The sequence below is a fragment of the Borostomias antarcticus genome (genome assembly GCF_949987555.1).
Source record: "Borostomias antarcticus genome assembly, chromosome: 24".
Classification (NCBI taxonomy): Eukaryota; Metazoa; Chordata; class Actinopteri; order Stomiiformes; family Stomiidae; genus Borostomias; species Borostomias antarcticus.
The window spans coordinates 2,718,101-2,736,156 of NC_140257.1; positions in this window are offsets into that span (position 1 = coordinate 2,718,101).

Here is an 18,056-nt window from a genome sequence, read left to right on the forward strand (position 1 = left end):
TCAATATTACAATAAAGCGGGTTACTCCTAACTAAAGCTTTACTAATGTTGGTTATCTAATTAGTAAACTTACAGTATAAAAAGTATCACCTCCCATCACTGATTTTTTTTCTTTGACCAAACTAGTGTTCCTACATTTATTCCATGCAATCTGTGCAAAGTACTCTCAAATGTATATTGCACCGCTCAAACATATGTGGAGGTATTTTCCTTGGTGTAGAAATAAAAGCAGAAATGAATTAAATAGTGTCCTCTTTCATGTAAAGTCACACAGAAACCTACATCCATGACAGAAATGGACGTTTGAGATCATCTAACTTCTGTTTCACCATGGATGTATTACAAGCTATGAGGGTGGGACATATGTTTAGAGGAATTTGATTGGAACATTGACAAGTGGACGGGTTTTAAGAACTTTAGACAGATTCGATAGAAGGATAGCGTTGATTGACGGGTGGATGTCGTGAGATTATTGGCCTAAAATCTAAGGTACCTGTTGTCGTCACTGCACGTGACCTACCGTTTTCCAGGAAGTAAGAAATGATATACTTTGATATAATATTACAACATAAGTAGAATTTTGTATTTTTTTTGGCATACATTGTTGAATAGGTGAACACTAGTCTACTCTAGTCTATTGCAACCAGCTTTTTAACGACATGCAACAAGCGAGAATATACTACAAAAGGGTTAGAATTATTATTGTTTATTGCAAGCAGTCTTGTTGTTAATGTTTGGACTGAACTGGGCTTTAGAATAGCAGGCTAACGTTACCTATTATTGCAAATATATGCCTAATGTCTAATTTGCATATAACAACGTCAACAATCAAATGTAGGCTATTAGGCTAGTTGTATAATAATACTGATGTTGTTGTGTGTTATAGCCTACTGTGTGGTGCTGACGATTTAGTTAACACTGCAACCATCTCTGTCGAGTGTGCATCTGTCTTTATGTGTGTGTGTGTGTGTGTGCGTGTGGGTCTGTCTGTCTGTCTGTCTGTCTGTCTGTGTGCATCTGTCTGTGTCTGTGTCCATCTGTCTGTAGGTGTACATCTGTATGTGTACATCTGTCTGTCTGTCTGTATGTGTGCATCTGTCTGTCTGTATGTGTGCATCTGTCTGTGTGCATCTGTCTGTATGTGTGCATCTGTCTGTATGTGTGCATCTGTCTGTCTGTTTGTGTTAATCTGTCTGTGTGCATCTGTCTGTCTATGTGTGCATCTGTCTGTATGTGTGTCTGTCTGTCTGTCTGTCTGTCTGTCTGTCTGTCTGTGTGTGTGCATCTGCCTGTCTATGTGTGTCTGTCTGTCTGTCTGTGTGCATCTGTCTATCTATGTGTGCATCTGTCTGTCAGAGTGAGTGGGGTTGTGTGTGTGTGTGTGTGTGTGTAGCTGTCCTGTAAGTTTGTTAACCGTGGTGTGTGTAGCTGTCCTGTAACATGACACAGGAAAACACAGCAACATGACACAGCAAACATGACACAGCAAACATGACACAACTCTACAACATGACACCTCAACACAGCAACATGACACAACTCTACAACATGACACCTCAACACAGCAACATGACACAGGGAAACACAGCAACATGACACAACTCAGCAACATGACACAGGGAAACACAGCACCATGATACAGCAGAACACAACACAGCAACATGACACAGGGAAACACAGCAACATGACACAGGGAAACACAGCACCATGACACAGGGAAACACAGCACCACACCGCAACATGCACAGCACAGAAACATGACCCAATACAACACAACACAGAACATGACTCAGCACACCACAACACAGCATTGATAATGTGTGAATAACCAGGAGCAGCAGCACACAGACTGAACGCAGACCCCTGGGCTCTCACACACACACTAAGCCCAGTCGGTCTGATGCTGTGGGGTCTGGACACCCTGTAGTTAAGTGCTCTTTTTTCTCTCATGTGTGTTTCTTGTTGGGTTCATGAGTAGTGGTTCATAGAGGAGGAGATGAAGGGTTAGGGGTCAGGGGTTAGGGTCAGGGGTTAGGGTCAGGGGTTAGGGTTAGAGTCAGGGGTTAGGGTCAGTGTCAGGGATCCTGTCATACTGACCGTGACTCGGCCTCCGTGGGTCAGCATCTGCAGGTCGCTGCTCAGGTTCACGTTGGCCAGCATCTCCACCACCACGTCCACACCCTGACCCCCGGTCACCTCCTGGGTCACACACACACACACACACACAAACACACGCACACTTACTGCTTATGGTAGTCCATCGTGACCGATGATGACTTCTGCTACTGGTTCGTGGGTTCTTTGGTGACTGTACAGTCCAATGCGTGATGCACACTGTCTGCCACACAGGCAAGTGAAGGCCTGACCCGATGGGGCAGGTGTAGTCATGATGGGGCAGGTGTAGTCATGATGGGGCAGGTGTAGTCATGATGGGGCAGGTGTAGTCATGATGGGGCAAGTGTAGTCATGATGGGGCAGGTGTAGTCTTCTGACCCGATGGGGCAGGTGTAGTCATGATGGGGCAGGTGTAGTCATGATGGGGCAGGTGTAGTCATGATGGGGCAGGTGTAGTCATGGCCGCCTTTCTCCTCTCTCTTTTTGCCAGATGGTGTTTTCTTCTGTTCTCCTCTGCCAGCTCTGCTCCTTTGTGACAGAGTCCACACCAGGAAGAACGATCTGTGGCAGCAGCTTCCATGGCAGCAGGCTGTATCTCACACGTCTTTAGGAGGGTCTTGAGCTGGTCTTTCAGCCTCTTCTTCTGGCCCCCTGCAGAGCGACGGCCTAGGTGGAGCTGGCCATACAGGGTTTTGCGCAGGAGGCGGCTGGGTGGCATTCTGGTGACATGGCCGAGCCATCTGAGTTGGTGAAGCATGATGGTGACCTCTATGCTCCTGTAGCTGGTTCGCTGAAGGACCACAGTGTGTGGAACACGATCCTGCCACGTCACCTGAAAGATGCGTTGGAGGCACCTTATGTGAAACGCCTCCAGCATCTTGAGATGGCGAGCATAGATTGTCCATGTCTCACAACCATATAGGAGGGTTGTGATGCAGATTGCCTTGTAAACTGAGACTTTGGTGTGGAGGTGGAGGTTATTGTTGTTAAAGACTCTATCCCTCAGTCGCCCAAAGGAGGATGAGGCCTGTTTGATCCGGTTTTGTATGTCCTGGTCGATGCTGCAGTCTTCTGAGAGGAAGCTTCCAAGGTATTTGAAGTGTGGAACGATGGTGAGTGGGGAGCCTACCCCGGTGAAAGTTGGAGGTCTCTACGGGGGTTCTGATGACCATTGACAGAGGACTTCTGTCTTGGACATCTACCTTGGCCATCATCCCATCGTGAAATTGCCGCAGGATGTTCACGAACTTCACCGGGCAGCCATACTGCAGGGGGACTCTCCACAGGAGGTCACGATGTACGGTGTCAAATGCCTTGGAGAGATCCACAAAGGCCATGAACAGGTCTGGTTTTTGTTCGCGACATTTTTCCTGCAGCTGTCTTGAGCAGAAGATCATGTCCACTGTGCTGCGGTTTCTCCTGAATCCACACTGGGATTCCGGTAGCAGGGCTTCAGTGATGTTGTTAATGGGCCTGTTGAGCATGATTTTTGCCAGGACTTTACCAGCAACAGAGAGGAGCGCTGTACCTCGGCTGTTTTCACACATGTATTTGTCTCCCTTGTTCTCGTATATGGTGACAATGTTTGCATCCTTCCATTGCTGGGGAATGCTTCCTTCCCGCCATACTAGGGAGATGAAGTGGTGGATTGCTCTGGTACAGAGGTAGCCCCCCTGCTTCAGGATCTCAGCAGGGATGGAGTCAGGACCAGGAGATTTATTGTTTTTAAGTGACCTTATGGCAGCATGGACTTTGGAGAAGGAAGGTGGGAGGTCAAGACTCTGGATGGTGGGTAGGGTTGGGAGCTCCTCTAGAACACAGATGTCAATTGCGGCTGGCTGGTTTAGCAGGGCCTGTTAATGTAATTTCAAGTCATCACCCATGTGTTCACTCCAAAAATAGTTTTTCTGTTTTCCTACTTGACTGTTGTTCTAACTTTGTAGTTCGTTATCATAGATCAGTCTGTTAAAACTACAAATTATTCCTGTGTGACATCACTTCCCTGTCCTCTTCATCCTGAAACTATGTCACTTCCTTTTTCACGTTATAACCTATCTACCTCGTCCTCAAGTGAACCACACAAGCCCGGATTCACTTCCTGTGCTCTTGTCCGAATCTGCAGAATCGTATCATAGAATAAACTATTGTCTTTGTTTAAAACCAGCTTGACCGACCACTCAGCGTGTTCTTTGAAATCTAAACTAAACCAAGTAAGATTTTCATTTACAGGCCTCAAAATGTTCTCCCCATCTCTGGACAATCAATGTTTGATCCTTAATGAGGGAGGATTCATCAGCAGTTCTGAGGGGACAGACAGTATGGGTTCTTGGACCATGGATGGACTTTATTGCATCATAAAAATTGTGCATATCATATCTCTCTGCCTATGATTGTATTTCCTGCGCCTTGGATACCCACCACTGGTTTTGAAGTTGTCTCAGAGTACACTGCACCTTTCTCCTGTGTGCCTGCCAGTTGCTTTTAAGGGCAGCAGAGGATGGGTTATTGAGTGAGGCTTTATGAGCTGAGTGCATACTGTTGAGGAGAGTGGAGATATCTGTGGAGTCTTTGTCGAACCAGTCCTGATGTTTCTTCCTGCTGTAGCCGATGGATTGGGCTGCAGCTTCGTAAAGTGATGCACTGAGAGACAGCCACTTCTCTTCAGTCCCTTTCCAGGAGAGGCTCAACATTCTCTAGCTGATTATCTAGGGACCGGCGGAAGGTGTTACGTGCCTCTGTTTCCTGTAGCCGGGCACAGTGCAGCCTTTTCTTGCTGGACTTTCTGAGGCGTACTGCTGGTCGGATCCTCATGTTGAGCATGCTCATGATCAAACGATGGTCCATCCAGCACTCTGCCCCTCTCATGGCCCGAGTGATCTGGACGTCTCTCAGATCTGACTGCCTGACGATGATGATGTATTCGAGGAGCTGCCAGTGCTTGGACCTGGGATGCATCCAGGATGTTTTGTATTTGTTTTTCTGTTGGAATATGGTGTTGGTGAGGGTGAGTCTGTGTTCAACACAGAGACTTAAGAGACGTATCCCATTTGCATTGGAGTGGCCTATGCCATGCTGCCCCAGTACACCTTTCCAAATGCCACTGTCCCTCCCAACTCTTGCATTGAAGTCGCCCATCAAATGGATCTTGTCGTTTTTGGGGACTTTGTGAAGGGCTTCATCCAGCATCTCATAGAAGCTCTGCGTTTTAAGAACCACACTTCCAACAATCCCCCACTCACTCGCTGTAATGGTGGGGGAAAAAATCACTCAAGTTCAACACGAGAACTGCCGAGGGTGGGTCATTTGACCCATGCAACTATATAAAAAAATAATTATCTGCAACCATTCAAGTTACAGCGCCCTGCTTTCATGACTTTTCCTAGATATGTGCGTTTTACGTGTCAGTGTTTTTGAAACTTCGAAATCCCACCAGGAAAAGATAGTTTGGTCTTTTTTTCCCTGCGAATTCTGGCTAAAAGCCGGTCGGCCATCTTTTTAACCTGACTTTTAGCCTGCAATGCTATTCTCCTCAAATACCGAAAATAATAACTAATGTGGTAAAACTGCAACACAAGCCAACACCAGCGGCTAAGCCAGAAATCCGACCGGGCCTGAGTAAACATAGAATTCATACATAAAAATATCCATAAATTGCTCAATAGGTGAATAGGCTTACATCATACTGCACCAATGTGTTCTTATTTTTCAAGTGTTATCAGTGATATGCTTTCTATTTGATAATACCGATAGGCTATACAGCTGCATTTGGTGTCACACACACACACGAGCGCCATCTAGCGGTCATTATGTGTCAGTAACAGCCTCCCATTCTAAAGACTGTGGGGGCATTTGACCCACTCCACAGCGATGCTGGTAAGTTTCAAATGCTTGGCACTTCTAGTGTTAAATATGAAATCCAGATGTGTTGCTATAATAATCCACCAAAAAATCACTCAAGTTTAAATATGAAATCCAGATGTGTTGCTATAATAATCCACCAAAAAAAAAAGAAACATTTTCCCCGCCGATATCATCTCTGACCCACAGGGTCGTTACATTATTTCTAACCGGCTCTCTGTCTCAAATGTCTAATTCTGGTCAACGTCTACGCCCCAAATTGGGACAATGCCGAATTTATAACCAAGCTCTTTTTTCCCCCACACTCAACTCTCACCACTGAATTTTTGGGAGCGACTTGAATTGTACGATGAACCCGGAATTGGACCATTCCAATCCAAAAAATGCCCCCCTAAAAAATGCCCAAGGCTATATTTAAGCAATAAACCACTCGAGGCTGTGTGTTATAGTGATTTTATAACAGCTAGGGGGCGTTGTTAGGCACGACGCGAAGCGGAGAGGAGAGAGTTAACCCTAACCCTAAAACCCCCCTAGCTGTTATAAAATCACTATAACACACGGCCTCGAGTGGTTTATTGCTTTTATACAACGGTTACTACAGCTATTAGTGTAAAATAAACACACAGCAATGTAAAATATTTACATTTATTCAAAACAAAGCATCATTCCCACAATTCCGCCAAGCAAAATAGTTCCCCTAACAACAAGCAACAACAACAACTACAATGCATTGGATCAAATGGGAGGTGCATTAATACTGAAAATGGAATGATATACGGTCCCAGGTGTGTGTTACAAAGTATTTTAACAATGCTTCCAGCCAATCAGAATCAAGAACCAGAACTAACCGTTGTATAACAGCATATATGAGTCCGACTGGATGTGTAGATCCATGGAGATTTCTTTACCCAAGGGCCAAGGAATTTTCATTCTTTTCATCACTCATACACCACTATAGATTATTTGGTAACACTTTACAATAAGGGTACATTAATAAGCATTAATTAATGCATCATTAAGCATTAAGTAACAGTTAACTAATGTCTCTATTAACCATTTACTAATGTTATTTATGTTAACTAAGGTTAACTCACCTAACCCTAACCCTAACTAAGGTATTCATTAACATTAGTAACCTAACCTAACCCTAAATAAGCGTTAGTTAACAGTTAACTCATGTTTTTTGTGACCCTTATTGTAAAGTGTGAGACATTATTTTCTTATTGACAAAGCCCTCCTTTCTGTTTGTTTCATTTCAGACACCAATACAAACCTGTCTTCTGATCAACTGATGTTTCAACTAAACTACAAACAACTGTTTACATTACCCTTCAAAACACCCATGATGCTCACACTACTTTTTCAATAACAACAGTAAGACATTTGGGAACACTGGGGGTTTAGATACAATCCAAAACAAGAGCTTTTGTTGAAATTGTTGTGGATGTTTTTTACTTGTTTTATATTTCTTTAGAATGTTTCTAATATTAGTTCTGAATATTTTAATGAATATTGTAATGAAATAGAATGTGTTAGAATCCCTGTGATTGGTAGATCCATTCATTATTTACTAGGCACTGTGTTATGGTTCGGGCCCGGTCCGCCCCGGCTCGCCCCTAATCCCACGCCACTCCAGTCCCTCTCCACTCCTGGCCCTCTAGTTTAGGCCCAATCTCAATACCCCCCTTAGCCCTAGCCCTTGGCCCTACCCCTACATTTTGTGCGTTCACGCTTAGGGTAGTGTGTCCCATTCCTTTTAGCTTCTAGGGCTAGGCGGCATATAGAGGGCTAGTGGACGTTCAAACAGCCCTCCAAAACGAGGGTTTCAAGATGCTGACTTGAAACCGAGGGTAGATGAAAACTCACATAATGCTTTGTGAACCGAGGCAGTGATATGAAACATAGCTGCCGGTGCCGTGAAAAAAAAGAAGCCCAATATCTTCGTAAATAAACATTCAAAATTTGTAAAATCCGTGGAATCGTTTAGTTTAAATTAGATGCAAAGGAACATGTCATTGGATTCTAAAGACACGCATTTCAGAAAAAAAAAATGCTATTCCCGATGTTAACTGCATTTCATTGCTAGCCTAACAGCTTCTGGATGTTCCAGTAGGCTACGGTGCAATGTTGAATCTAATATAATCAATAGAACTTTGTGTAAACAACTATTTTTGAGTGACAGTTGATTCCATGTCCCATTCATGAAGTCCAAACCAGGCCAGGTCCAGCCTGGCTTATGTGAGTGGCTGGCTTGTTTCTGTTCAGGACTGGTAGGACAGAAGCTAGTCACGCCACTGAAATAGCTGTGAATTGAAATGACATTAAATAATGTCTGATAGATTAAGATAGGTCTTGTCGCCTGGACACATTAGTTCCAATGCTTCCAATGCTAATTCAGCACAATAAGAGCAGGATAGCCAGTTAGCTCATGAGCTCACAACAACTAGCAGCAGCTTCCATAACATTAATGGTAGCGGTCAGTGGATAAAGCAGGTACGTGTAACTATTTTGCTGCAATTGGTTCAACTTCTGTTTCTGGACAAGGTAAGGGATAAAAATATTGGAGTGAAAGGATGAACGTGTGGAGGTTTGGGGTATAGTCCCATAAAGTCATCCCCACTGGGGCCTTCAACCCTGGTCTCCTGGTTGGGAGTCCAATGCTCTGACCACTACTCTACAGAGATCGGCAGGTTGGTTTTGGTGTCCTTCCAGTCCCTAGTGTGGGTTGGGACAGGATCTGACCTATAAGGCAAGGGGTAAAGGTTGGAGTGAAAGGATGAACATGTGGAGGTTTGGGGTATAGTCCCATAAAGTCATCCCCACTGGGGCCTTGAACCCTCGTCTCCTGGGTGGGAGTCCAATGCTCTCACCACTACTCTACTTGTGCAGCGGAGATCGGCAGGTTGATTTTGGTGTCCTTCTTTATTTTGGTGTGCTGGGACTACTGCCTCTTGTGGTGACCACAGAGAAATGCAGGTCAACATTGATCGGAGGGAGGGTGGGAGGGAGGGAGGGAGGGAGGGAGTGATAACCGGACAAACGCTATTCAAGGTGCGCTGGATTACATCCATGCACAAAAAAACACTGCCTCTTGTCTAGGTGCGCTGGCTTACAACCATAATTGTCTAAATAACACATAGAGCATTTATCAATAACAATTATACTTCCCGCTCCAGATCAATGAGTTGGCTAGTTTAAGCCGGAAGTGTGCATGAGTAATACTAAAAGGACACGGGGGAAATAGCAGGTTAGGGAATATATGTTCCGCCTATGAACACGCCTTCTGGCAGCTGTGTGGATTACCTCAGTTTTCGAAAACTATACTGTTCCGTCTCCTCTCAGGCTGTTATGTTTAGGGGTGTAGAGGGAGAGGGGCAAACGCAACAAGCAGTGCCTGCGTGTGGCCAAGTATGGGTAATGTAAGGCAGAGACTATGGAAGCAGTGGCAAAAACAAACAACACAACTAATATCCAAAAAGGTAGACGGACGACCAAGTAACAATAACCTTGTTAGGTTTATTGTGGTACAAAAAGGTGATACGGTAAGAGACGGGTAACGAGACAACATTAAACAATGAAAACATGAGGACAAGCTCTCCTCAGGACAAGCTAAGGGGAGGGGCGGTACAGGTGCCAAAATAACAAAGTACCTAAACCCGTTCCTATTCTAATCCCTTGAACACTACCCTAATCACTTACTTACCTAGATGTACAAACCATCGTCCTCACTATCCATCCCTAAACTATCCCTCCTAGACTAAGCCCACTAAAATACAAAAGGTAGCACCTGACCAAAGAAGCTTACCTGGTGTATTTAGACATCAAGTTACCTACGTGTGAGAATGTAAACCCATGGGCCGCTAGCCTACCTCCCTAACCCTCCCCTGGAACTAACTATGGGGGGACCGGAACAACAGGACAGACAGAAACCCATAACAAAAAGGGGCTACAAAGACAGAACAGAACGTGAGGTAATAACATGAATCTAGGAGTACAAAACAGAACAGACAGCCTACCTAACAAAAATCAAATGCCACTACCTAAACATACAGGGGAGACAAAGGTTTAAATAAACAGCAGAACACCCTGATTGGACAACAGTAAAGTGACAAAATGAGATGATTGGCTGACAGGACGAGACGATTAGCTGGCGGCACGTGGAACAGGGATGATTGCCAGCACAGCTAACGATGACGGACAGGACAGACGACCAATGGGGAACAGGAGCCTAGAACTTGTCGTATCTTTTTGTCTTGACTTGGAAAGAATCTTCTGGAGAAAAATGCAGTTTAAACCAAATTTATTGAGCACGCCATTCAGGTCAAATCTCGGCGGTACTGAATTCTCAGTCTCGTGTCTTCAGTTTTTAAACTGGCTTCAAGCCAGGAATCACATGACAAACAAATTTGCATACAAGGGAGGTACATTTGTCAACTAGTCTTGTAATTGGTCAATAGGTGTCACTGAGCTCTGCCCCCCCTCCGGACATGGGGGCAGTCTTGGGGTTTTTCCGGTCCTGCTTTGATCACCTGTAGACTTCCTGACTTCTTCTCCAGAGGTGCCATCTCTATTGTTCCTCAGGGGCAAAGGAATGTTGACTCAGGAAAGGACATTTGTTGTCAACTAGATGTTAAACTAATTAAGTTAACCAAGTTCCTACTGAATTGGAGTTTATTCATTATTCTTAATAAAATGATTACTACATGAGAGTAATACAGATGTATTGATGTAATACCGTATAAAAATACACTACATATCCCCCCTTCGAGGCGTCCTAACGCCTCGACACAAAACAACATTAAACATAACAAACAATCCCCAAAACACATACAAATAACCAAATCATCACACAACAACAAAGCAAATCGGGGGCCAGAGGTTACTAGCACTTAGCCCCTCCGAAGGAGAACAGCCCTCAGCGCTGTCTCATCTCCTCTTTCCATGCTGGAGCAATCTTCAGACGTCAAACCCCCAGGTGTCGCAATCCTCTCTGACACCCAGAGAACAATGTCCATTGTCCGTAGCAAGATGGCAAGCTCACCCCGTCCGAAACAGGGAGAACGCTCCAGAAGTGTCCAAGAATGACCCTCAAGTCATCCGTGACTCCACACAGTTCATAGCTTCATGCTGGTGAGGGGCAACCACGCCTTGGTAGCCCACTAAATGCACTCCAGGAAAATCTGAAAACATCAACACAGAACTACACAGAAAACAACATCCTATAGACATAGACTAAACCTAAATTACTACAAAACAGAACAATCTAACCAAGGAGACGCGTACACACACCTGAATCAAAAACACAGGTGAAATGTAGACGACCCCCTGCTGCCTGATTAAACAAGAGAACAATATACAGACAACAGATGCCCGTCAGCCCCCAGGATGGCATACATCAGGCATGGCTAGGGCCCGGCCCCCAGGGTCCGCGGTACCTGTAAAACAACACTCAACACAAACCGAGGTTAATGACAGAGGGGAAGGTCTAAAGCCAACTCCTCAATAGAATGCATAAACGAACAGCTTATGGCCATTCATTGACTATTGAAACACAAACTCCTAAATCAAAGTGAGAAACATAACTTATTTGAATTGACTAAACAGCTTTGTAAACCAATTATCTAAACTGATGTTATATGAAACCATAACTGAATACTCCTACTATTATGAAATTCCTGTAATAAACTGAACTTAGCATCAAATCATTGATAACCATTCAACACACATGACTTTTGTTTTTTGTTTTTCTGAACAAAAAGATGGTTCATACTCTGGAGTCCATATTCAACTAGTTTGCTTCTATAATAATCTTCTGGAGACAAGTGTTTCTCCAAAATGTCACAGATGTAATAAAAAATATTCCTCATCACTTCAACTTCAATAATGAACTCAGGCTCAGAGGTGACAACGTCGGTTATCACCGCTATCATTCTCCTAAAAAATTGATTCTAAAAACGTAAGAAATACTTATTGTATTGTAAATTGCTGATGACATCTAGCCAATGACATGTTCACTTCCTCTTCACCCCCCCCTTTTTTTTTTTTTTTTTTTTTTTTTTTTTTCTTTTTTTTTTTGAATACTTCAGAATTAATAATCTCCCCCTGTCTGAGGCTGTTGGAAAACAGGGAACGGGAGTGAAGATTACATCATTGGATTGGTGTCGTTGTTGTTCTGCAAAACAACAGCTTGTTTCTACTCCTCTTCTATCCATTTTCCATTCAAGAGCTGACTTTGAGTGAGTTTCCTCTTCAGCTCAGCATCTTGTTCCTTCAACTACTTTCCAATTTCCTTCAACTACTTCCTAATCTCCTTCAACTACTTCCTAATTTCCTTCAAGTCTTCTTAATCTGGTACATCCTTGGTCCATGTTGTATCATCTTCCTACGAGTCAGACTCCTCATTCACTTCTTCACTAGTACTACTAGTCTGTTTCATTAGCAACGCTTCCTTTCTATACAGCACCTGTCATAATCTTTCTAATACTTTCATCATATCCTCCAATATCCACTCCTTCATCTACAGAAGAGTCACTGTCGCTTCCACTTTCCCTTTTTGTTCATCTACTTCTTCTTCTTTTCAGCTGGTATCAGAGACTGAGCTAACTTCCTGGTTTTGCACTTCACATCAAGATGAGTTACAACGGTCGTCCTGGCATTTCCCTTCTGCATAATATCATTATTATCATCTCTGATTACATATCTTCCCTCAGTATTTAGCACAAGTAACTGTGTATAAGCCATATTAGATTCCCTCTTGATGTCATAAGAATGCGAAGTCAAAACTTAATTCATGTGGGAGAACAGAGCATCACTCACTCAACAGCTTGTCCGTTGTGCTGTTGACTTCCTCTATTTCGGTTGGAGCTATAATTACTGCTTCTAATGCTGTGTTCTGTATCCGTCCCACTTTACTGAACAGCGTCAAGACTATTTAAGATCCTCATAACTTGATAAACTGTTAACAATTCAAACTATCAATAAACCTATTAAGAATCTAACACTATAAAAATGAAGCTTTATCATTTATGTAATTAATAAAGAAATGAACGCTCAATCACTCAAGGACATAGGACTGTTCTTGCTCTACCTAAACTTCCTATCCAGATATAATCTTACTCAATCTCAACCCTAGTCTTCAGCACAGGGAGCGATCGGTCCCATTTAAGCACTTTTAATTTTTGCAAATTAAAAACCACAAGGCCCGGTTTGACGCAAGCTTAGGGTATTGTGCACCAGAGGACAATCCCCTCATTAATCGCTGTATGCCAGAAAATAATGAATTAAAATAAAAAAGGTTTTGACGTAGACATCGAAATGTCCACACCACTTTGCCTGTCAGCAAGTTGAGTCCTACTGTCCGTTCACTCAGTCCTTTCACTCCACACACACACTATGCAAAGCGTAATATATGTATGTACGTCTATATCACTCTACTAAAGCAACGCTTAAACTGATGTTTATTCTATCAAAAACCAAGACACCTTTAAACCAGATATCCAACAGACCACCAATCACTCAAGAACCAAAGCTCATCACCAAACCATCTACATCCATTTAACAATTAAACACCCTCAAAACCACTTATATCCAGTATCAAGTAGAATTATTATATATATAATACTTATAATAATAAAAAGTTGAATAACTATAAATAATTAATCAAGTAATCAATAAAATATTGAAGAATTAATCAATTAATGAACTAACCATGTATCCTTATTATCAAATCAAGTAACCAAACCAATCAATCACCTTATCATAAAACACCAAGCCCTAAATGCAGGTCAACCACTCAAAACAATTAAATCAGGTGATCAGTCTAGTTCAATTAATGAGCATTAATCAGCAATTCAGGCTTACTTTTCAAGCAGGTGATGGATGGGTGGATGGATGGATGGCTGGTATGGACAAAAGCTTTTCCGGATATCACTGTAAACAGATTGACTCACAGGGGAAAACCCAATTAATCCCCAAGCAATGATAATTAAAAATAAATTTGCTATTAACAATCCATTATTCTAAAGTCAAACTGTCATAAAACACACGAATACTCAAACAAATATAGAAAGCGGTCATATCTAACAAAGGCCACACGATGGCAGCATTGGACCACCTAATACACTTGAATCAACACAACCAAAACCAACTTGAACTGCAACCTATTAAACGCCACTAGATGGAGGCATAGGACAACAGAGGTGAGAAGGATGAAAGATTTCTTAATATCCCTAAAATCTGGCTAAAGTTACACCATTCTCAATGGCCCGGATTCAGCAACCACGTATGGATTTAAAAATGAACTTATTCTTATCTAATCCAGTCGTCCCATACACCGCACGACCCACTGGATGAATTATCGTTCCCTAATTTCTAAAGACAGGAAAGAGAGAGAAATAAGAGAGAAAGAAAGAGAGAGAGACAGATAGATAGAGAGAGAAACACAATGGGGTGACTTCACACCTACAAACCACAGCACAACCCCCCTGGCCAGTGAACGCGTTTCACCGACCCCCCCCTCTTCACAGCTGTTTGATGAGGGCTAGGAATTTACAACTCAGGGAGTTGCTTCACCCACAAAAGACAATTAAACAGGAAATATCAGCCAATATTATTTACATTCACTCAACTTTCAAACCTTACAATGTATAAAACCAACAAACACACAATCTCAACTTTTAAACTTTAAAGCACAAAACCCACAACGCACGCTCCTTTCACTCTCTCCGTTCACACCTCAACTTTCACACCTCACACAGCCCGTCTCCTCACACAAAGGCTGCTGGCAGGCACACACACACATACAGGCTACAGTAGCCTACACACACACACACGTGGAGGAGAGAACAAAGGATCTCTATCCCCTCAACATCATTCAGAAAGTAAGAATATCTACATTAAACCTATCTCAAATATACAACAATTACAAGAAACGAAAGACCAGACAATAAGCAGACAGCTTAAAACGTACTTAAACGAGACATACAGGACTCCGGTTTAGCCTGCTTTTACATTTACTGGTACCTCACACATTTAACAAAAATATGCAATCCTATGCATTTAATTTAACCGGTTTTCATTAGAGACATGGAACCCCACTCTGGAGCTCCCGTCTTCTCTGACTTTGCGCACTCGTATGCGTCTTTCTAAGACAATGCCCATACCGAGTCAGCACAACAATGCGTACACAATTTTAAATCTATTCTCCTTATTTATTGGAAGTTCTTTATGGCGTAAGCATAAAATTAATTCGCAAGACGGTTTACCTCGATCAAGACTCGCAAAGTCGTTCGCTCTTGTCGTCCTCTGGCCGTTAGGTTCACATGAGTTAATTGAAGTCGCTATCTTTCGAGGATCTTGAAAATTGAGCTTAGAATCGCCATCCCATCCCCGTCGCCAATATGTCGTATCTTTTTGTCTTGACTTGGAAAGAATCTTCTGGAGAAAAATGCAGTTTAAACCAAATTTATTGAGCACGCCATTCAGGTCAAATCTCGGCGGTACTGAATTCTCAGTCTCGTGTCTTCAGTTTTTAAACTGGCTTCAAGCCAGGAATCACATGACAAACAAATTTGCATACAAGGGAGGTACATTTGTCAACTAGTCTTGTAATTGGTCAATAGGTGTCACTGAGCTCTGCCCCCCCTCCGGACATGGGGGCAGTCTTGGGGTTTTTCCGGTCCTGCTTTGATCACCTGTAGACTTCCTGACTTCTTCTCCAGAGGTGCCATCTCTATTGTTCCTCAGGGGCAAAGGAATGTTGACTCAGGAAAGGACATTTGTTGTCAACTAGATGTTAAACTAATTAAGTTAACCAAGTTCCTACTGAATTGGAGTTTATTCATTATTCTTAATAAAATGATTACTACATGAGAGTAATACAGATGTATTGATGTAATACCGTATAAAAATACACTACAAACTCAAGGAGAGCAAGAAAGAGAGAACAAAAGCACGAAACGGACAAACATATTGGACTGTAGGCCTAACTAAAGTGGAACGTAACATATACACTGTAAGAAATTAGCTTTGCTAATTAGCTTAATTGGCTTGTCTTGCGCAATAAATCACAGAAACCAAACATAATTGTGACTTGACTTACAGTGCAGACATTTCTATGAATATGTTTCTTATATCAGGTAGTAAATTAATTTTGGTCCTGACATGTGGTCCAAACTTTTGCGGGCATCACACTACTAATAGTAATATTGAGGTCAAAAGTGGCACAATGTTATCACAAAGTCCTCTTGTAGTGACAAGACACAACGAGTAGTGACATGTTCTTTATTAGTCACATTCTACATCAAACAGGTAAGATGTTCTTCTGTTAGCTCCTACAGTAGATTGTGCACACGCTAAGCAAGAGGTAAAAGAATTATAAGAGAAAGACATTTTGTATCAATCATTAAGCTAATGTTATAGTCCAATAACAGAACCTGAAACCACCACCACGTTTAAACAGACACCAACCGTACTGTAATAGGCTAGTTCATTTAAACAGACACCAGCCGTACTGTAATAGCCTAGTTCATTTAAACAGACACCAACCGTACTATAATAGCCTAGTTCATTTAAACAGACACCAGCCGTAGACTACTGTAATAGTTAATTTAAACAGACACCAACCGTACTGTTCATTTAAACAGACACCAACCGTACTGTAATAGCCTAGTTCATTTAAACAGACTACAACTGTACTGTAATAGCCTAGTCAATTTAAACAGACACCAACTGAAGTGTAATAGTTCATCTAAACAGAGCTCTGCGTACTGTAATAGTTGACTGGCTCTAACATTAGACACAAGGCAAGCTTTAGCTGATAACACTGCTGTATCTCACAAACAAATGAAAACAAAGAATACAACTGAGTTATTCTCCTGAACAGTAGTTTACTCCCCTCTGAATGCCAACATTAGATTATCATTATCATACATTTACCAACACTTGACTGTATGTTAATCATTAGTTAATATATGGTTAAAAAAAGCAATACATTAGTGCAACAAGGACTCTCATACTGGAGTATATGTTAGGTTTGAAGACCTGTCCTGAAGTTGAAGCAGTCCTGAAGCTCCCAAGTACAGTGGATTCTCATGTAGATTATTGACTTAAGGTGAATATACTGTAACATTACAATAATGCATATTTGTTGGCAAAGGATGGATACAGTGTGATAAACCTTGGCCTGGTAATCCTCTAGCAGAGACAGGTTAAGACCTGTAGGAACCAAGTAAACAGGCCTTTGTACAGACCTCTAACCTGCCACAAAGAGTGTCTGAAGTTGTCAGTGATGTTTGGTGTCAGACTCAGGATGTCCTCCAGTCACTTGTCCTGCTAATGCTGTTTCTCCACAGACACCCAGTTAAGACTAGAAACCAGAGGGAAATGACGCCAACTCTCATACATGACTATTATTGATATGTGGATCTTATAACCCTGGTACAGTTGATTAATAACACCCAGGGCAGTGCATTATTGATTAATAACACCCAGGACCGTGCATTATTGATTAATAACACCCAGGACAGTGCATTATTGATTAATAAACCCCAGGAGGTGCATTATTGATTAATAACACCCAGGACAGTGCATTATTGATTAATAACACCCAGGACAGTGCATTATTGATTAATTACACCCAGGACAGTGCATTATTGATTCAGAACACACAGGACAGTGCATTATTGATTAATAACACCCAGGACAGTGCATTATTGATTAATAACACCCAGGACAGTGCATTATTGATTCAGAACACACAGGACAATGCATTATGTGCGTATTAAAGGGAATATTTTTGTTGCATATAGAGAGACAAACTCATAACACATATGTATGGCCTTCTTAAGACAGTATTGGTTAATATGGAGCAAAGATATTGTGTTACGCTCAAGCATTTTAGCGTTATTTCAGTTAAACTGAGATTTCTGGTTAGAAGGAAGCTCTAATATCAGGTCTAGTTCAGCAGTGGATTCAGAAACAGACCTGCAAACCTGAGAAGATAAAAGAAAACCGTTACAATGACCATCAGGCACAGTCAGTTGTAGTAGTTGGTGAAACTTTTCTGTGACAAGAGGAGTCTCACC